Raw genomic sequence first — 6785 nt, forward strand, 5'->3', positions numbered from 1 at the left:
GCGATAAAAGTGCGATGTCTTCTCCCGAGTTAGACTTGCATCGTCCTCTTTCGCCACACACTACTGTTGCTACACTCTACAGCCATGAAATATCAATAATGGACGACCAGCTTACAAACCCCAAAGATAGAAGCCATATGAAAAAAAATAAAATAAAATAAGCGACGCACAGGATAAGGTATCCAAGCGCGCCAGTCGCAGTCCAGGTTTTAGAGGTTTATCAGTTGCAGCGTCGTGGATTACTCATCGCCAGTGAAGGTTGGGGGGCTATATCGACTTGTTCAAAACTGTACTCACGAAGTAAGTTTTCATTGGAAAGTTCAAAATCCTTAAGTGGTCTATAAAAGACAATTATCTCTGCGTAATTAGTCTGTGGAAACGGTTTCCAAGATGAAAACGCTCTTTGCGCACTTGCGGCTGTGTTGGAGATAATTCGGTTTCCAGTCCTTCCTTTGCGATCTCTACACATAGAAGATAAATTGCGCCCAAGTATATGACTGTAAAAAATGACGAGCTGGAGGAAGAAAATCACTGTCCCACTGTCGTCATTTGCTGCTGCGCGCATCGACGCTGTTTGCCTGGTTCTTTTCGGGCACCTTTTCTCCTCTCTTAGAGAAATATCGACTGGATTCTCATAGTTCAGCGGCAGAGATCCACCAGATGCTCTTTTGGCTGCTTAAATCATTCTTTCCCTTCGATTTCCCTGTTCGGCTCCTGCGCACTTCCACGATTTCAGTGATGCACTCACTGTTGCCTAGTGGTACTACAAAGACAGACAATTTGGAGGAGGAGGGAAGAGGATTCGCCTGATTTGACAGGGTTTTTTTTCGGGTTTTTTTTTTTTCAAGTGATCAAATATGGGAAATTGCAGTCGAGATGTCTTGATGACTTTCAAATAATTGCACCGAAAGCAACATTTTAGACTCCAATAATGGAAGAATGAACCCCTGGCTTAGAGATAGATTGCCAATAACAGTTATTAAGGATATTATAAATGCCTTTTGCGTGTTTTAAAAAGCTACATTTTCCTCCTGCAGCTTATCTCTATTTTGCAAAAAATAAAATAAAATAAAAAGTTGCCAAACTAATGCTCATTAGTCTTTTTAAGCAAGTAACCAGTTTAAGGAAAAATCGTCCCAATGCCAGTGAACATTTTGAAATGTTTAGTGGCTATTCTTCTGGGTCACCTGTACCGACAGCCACAGCTGACCCCCACATTCATCGATCCCATGGGTGACTGCACCCGATCTATGCTACACACTAGATCTCTTAACAGAGTAACACCTTCAGCGGTGTAGTTGCTGTCACTCCCAGCAAACTCTTTTAGATCTCAGGAGGACAAAAAAGCTGAAACCAGAATTCACCCATCATATTACCAAGATCAAGGCCACGGGGGAATACACCCACACCATAGTTACCCAGGCTTTCTCTCAAACACATGAAGCAGGGTGAGCAGCCTAAAACAAACAGCTTGTCTATTGTATCTCCATCTCTATTATTTTCTATTTTATTTTTGTGATTATGTCTTTTTTTCTTGCTAAAATCACAATTACCCCTATCGAAGTCAATGATGTGTGCCTCTTAGATATTAAAGCATTAAAGCAGGATACACACTGCATCATCAGCGCAACAGCAATGTGGATTGATTTGGCTGTATTCATTTTCACCCCAGAAAGAGTAAATAGATCAAATGAATAAATCACCTTCTGAATCAGGCCTGACAGTCACCTACACATCTTGTTGCATCCGGTGTAGTATCACACACAGTCATCTGTGAATATCAATCATTTGTTTTGTATTTACTGCCATTTCATGCGGTATCTCTTGATTTTGTAGTGTAAATATCTATAATGGCCTGTTGCTCCCTTTTCTTTAACCCTTTCTCAATGCAAAGTCTCTGCTAAGTCAGTCTGGTTCCAGGCGAAATCTACCTCCCCTAATATCTTTTATGTCCCTGTACTTAACCACATGATATTCCTTGTCCAGTCAGAACCCAGCAAGCCCTACTGTACCAATGGTAGCTTCTAAAAACAGCACTAAGGCCTGACATAACTGTTTCCAAATGAATGATTGCATGGCAGCACAGAGCAAAGTTGAGATGCCTCTGAGCACTGTCTGCAAGGCACTGTGATTCAGTCCTCTTGAGGAGAACACACAGGAAAAGATTTCCCCATCAGTCACCAGGCCATCATAATTGCCAGGTGAACATTGGCTTCAGCTTCTGCACAATTCTGTGCTTTTATAATGAGTGCAGGGGGACACAGGTCACCCAATTCCTGCATTCTGGCCCTCATTAAGAGGAAAAGGCTATTCACATATTTGCAGAGCAAAAAATATGGCTATTAGTTTGGATTGGCCATCAGCCAGCCAGCACCACGAGCTAGAAAATTTTAATTGCTGTATTTCATACATATGCTCACTGAAACAAAAGTCTGTACACTACTTTTGTCAAAGTGTCTCTCCTGCATGTACTTCCAGAAAAAGAGCAATTAACTCCAGGATACAGTGGAGCTTTTTTAATGACAAAGTCCCTTTGGATTATCTTCAGTGTTCATGATTTAAAAATCCCCTGAGGCCTCCAAATCAAGAGAAAATTAAATGTTCCTGATTAAATAGGCACCGAGTAAAGTAAGAAAAAAACACTTTTTTTTAAGAATATAAAAGAGCCAAAAGCCTGTGTGCTGAACACAGCACCCTGCACACAATGCACCCAGTGGCTTACTAACAATGACTCTTGTTAATGCTTACATAGTAAAATCAAAATTCTAAATGTGTGGAAACTGTGGCAGAGTCAGTGATACTGACAGACAGATATAGAAATTGGCTTTAAAAGTTTGAAAATGTAAGTTAGTCCATTTCAAGCAGGGCTTCGTTATCAGATTCAACCAGCTGCCTGACAGAGAGACAAGGTTTGAACACTTTGTGAACACATAAAAAAAAAGCATTCACCAATCAGAGAGTAAGAGTAGGGAGATTTGAATCCTCATCAACTGTTTGTCTGAAATGTGAAATGTGCTCGCCCCTCCTTTCATAAAATTGCTTGCATAGCTCAAACTGTAACTCAGATCAACCTGGGTTAAAAAATCATGAATCCTCTTGCCTTTATTTTGCTTTGTTTTTTATTTGTGTGTGTGAGCATGTGAGTTTAGCCCATGATTTTCATTGAAATGCTGCCAAATTCTAGGAAGTAGAGAAGAGAAATGTTTCATCACTCATCCAAGTGACTTCCTCAGTCTCAGCTGACTGCGGGTTTCCCTAATCTTATAAACAGTACATTTGCATAATGACCAAACCTAGCACCACTGACTAACAGCATTGTGAGAAGGTGAAAGATGTACCCTCAGGCTCCCTCCTCAATTCAGAGATGGTATGCAGGAACCTTTGAAACTGCACAGTCCTGGTTACTGGAACCGTTTGTCATTGTGTACCTTTACTTTCATGTAATTCACAACAAAAGCTCCCATTTCCACATGGATTGATTTCAGGTTAACTTGCAGCCACAGAGACAATTACAAAGAAAAAAGATCATGCAGTGTTAGTAAGTGTTTTTTATCCAAACATGCAGAACTTATCAACTGTAAGGGAGTCTATAGAAACCATTAATTGAAGCATCATTCAAGCATCCCCAACCCTGCAGACACGCTTCCTTAATTCTGCTCAGCACATACGGTAGGCCTTGTCAGTGACAGCTAAATCCAAGAAAGAGGTTAAAGTCCGGGCTTGTTCTTGTCACACACCAGCAGGCAGCTGATGTGTAACTCTGTGCACTAAATTGGAATATATGCAGATAAGTTCTCATCTAATAATGAGAGAATTTTAAAAAAGTAGTGCATTTTGCTTCAACAAAGAAAAAGGGGTTTTCTCCACCAAAAGCACTTCTTCCATTTGCCATCTATAACTAGCGCTTTCCATGCAGATGTTAGTTATGCAACAGCTAGTGTCATGTGTTAGTCAGTGATCAGAAATACTTTGATGATCTTCTGTAACCCATTTCTTAAAAATAGCCTGGGCAAAACCTGATGGGCGGGTGAGGATGGGATTGATTTATTAATCTAATCAGACCAATATAGGACACTAGATGCATTTGTCCCCCTCCCTAAATCAGCTAGGATAGCACTTGAGGTTATTCTCGGAAGATCAGCCATCATGTCAGGCAATCTTCTCTTATTTTCTATCTTCCTTTATAATCTCTACAATCAAAGACAGTGCAGGGAAAACCGCCTCAGCTTTGATGCTGGCTTTGATGGATTTGTTCTTCTACGCCCCCCACAAATTTACGACTTCCTCACTAAAAATTCTCTGTAATCTTATTTAGCTGCTACAGTATTGATTTCTTGAATTTTGAACAAGCAATCCTCTTCTTATAAAAGATGTGTGCTATGTCTTTTCTCCCTGCAAAGATTAGGCTTTAACATGATCTGAAGCATGCTGATTGGATGCTGAAGCATTATCAGACTCTCCTCTATACTTGGCATGTAATGTAAAACCATGTGGTGGATAAGAAGAGCAGCATCTCTAAACAAAAGGGCACCCTGGGAGTGCATTCAATGAGCCCATGGGGCAATGCCCTATTTTGCAATTTAAAAGAAAAGGATATATTGCAGACACAAACCATACACATAAACTGAACGGCTTCTTCCTTTGCTACACCTCTGCACCAAGTTTCATGACATTCACCTCAGACCCACCTCAGCCCTTGCTTTGGTGGAGAAATGGGAGTAAAGCAATTGGGTCACAATGTGGTGCCTCCAAGGGACATATGAAATTGTCAGCATCTTGTGGTAATCAAATGACATTACAGCTTTTTGTCAGTGATTGAAAGAGATGGCAACATTTAACCGCAAAACAAACTATCATACCTCTTACAGCTACGCAATCATAGATTTAAAAAGAGATAAAAATTGTAGGTACACTGAACAGCAAATGGGAATATTATTCTGCGTCTGTTGGTTTTTCTGTCCCTAGCTGAAGCGAGACCTTATTAGTTGTTGCCTGGGTCAAAAATAGCATCTGAACAGGAGTGCTTTGTCGAACAGCTCCTGGAGATTGATGATTGATTACCACACAATTACTGCTGAAAGCAGCGGGGCCCTTCCTCCTAATCACTGCTTTCGTCGTAAAAAGGAGATTATCACATAGGAGAAGCTTGTTAGAGCCACTTCCTCCCTGAAAATCAATAAAAATTACTCAAGAGATGGCAAGCATACATCAGAAATGTCTCAGTTGAATCCCTAGGCTGGCTCTGCACATCTACAGGCAGGTACTGTACATTATTCTCGGTATGTGTGGGTGTCTCCTGTGGCAGTGGATGTTACCCCATCTGAGATATTAGCCTCAAACTATGTCTAATTAAAGCTGCTTTCCAACGTAGGCGCTCTGGAACTTTAGGTCCCCTCAACAATTAAGTGCAGGATTTCTCCTTTGGTCTCAAGCGAGGCGAAAAGACACATTCAGAGGTTTGATTATCCCCTCTCTCTCTCTTCTACTACCCATTATTGGATTCACTTAGTTGATGGAAACCTATATATAGTGCAGGGGAGAGCCAGGCAGACCGGTATACAATCAAGCAAACTGCAGATACTTGGAGGGATAGGACACAAAATGTCCAGCCTTGGATTTGAAGTCAGGGCACGAAAGTGTTGAGTTTCTTGTCATGATGGTTTAATGGAAACGGGTTAGGGAGACTATCAGACTTAAGGAGACGAGGTTCAATTGCTCCTGTTGCGTCCTTGGAAATTCCACCAGGATGGGCTCAAGGAAAAAAAAACAACAAACAAAAATGAGCTTTTCTATAAGCAACAGTAGTCATGATTTAAAGGGGAAAAAAACTCAAGTTAATGCTTGGATTTACCTTTAAAAGGATGGCATTTACCAACCTTATTAATAGCACTATTTATAATAACCCACTAAAACACATTTATGCACTTCAACACAATTATTCTATTGTTCATACTGTTACTTTTGTATTAACTATAACTAACTGCAACACACAAGACACAATTTAGTGCACACAAATCACACACTATCGTCTTTTATTGCCACATGTAGCTGAATGCACTGCAGTAAGTCTCACACACCGGTGCTGCAACTTAAATATTTCCTTTGCACTCATTTGATTTTGCTGGTGACACAAATACTACTGTAAACCTAAAGGTACTTTTATAGTGTGCATGCTTGGCTTCTGAATGAATTCACGTTTTTGAATAAAACATTAAATAATTCCCTTGTGTTTTCTAAACAAACAGTCTCAGGAATAATAGGGACTTTGTTGTGTAAAATGGGGGAATTAGACATGGTGTAATATGGTCTTTGGTCTCTAGATAAAACCACCTATTTATACAGTATTTCCTGAGCATAAAAAAGACCATGTTTTAAATAGCGGAGAACTGCAGAGTCTTCATCGTGAGGATGTTCTACCTTCCGGAGCGACAGAAAGCTGCAGACAGCCACAGATAAGGCTTCCATTAGGGCTATTATTTTAAAGCATCTCACCCCTTAATGGACCCTCCTGGTGTGCCCACAAACCCGCTATCTTATCCTCACAGGGCCCGTTAACCAGCCTGGGTTTCGCTTCCTACAGGTGTGAAACTGTCTGAAACCACAGTCAGTCCCCTCAGGGCAGCTGCTGGGAGTGCTGTGAGGCACTGATGTTTTGTCAGCCCCACAACAACAACTGTTAATACCTCTGCAGTGGGCACCTTAGAGAGCTTTGAGAAATACTGATCAAAAAGCTACCATAAGTGAGGACAATGAAAATGCACAGTATATCTGCTATGAGTGTTTAT

This window comes from Diplotaxodon limnothrissa, linkage group LG16 (assembly GCF_057381915.1).
Source record: "Diplotaxodon limnothrissa isolate DT_005_m linkage group LG16, D_limnothrissa_male_GT1.1, whole genome shotgun sequence".
NCBI lineage: Eukaryota > Metazoa > Chordata > Actinopteri > Cichliformes > Cichlidae > Diplotaxodon > Diplotaxodon limnothrissa.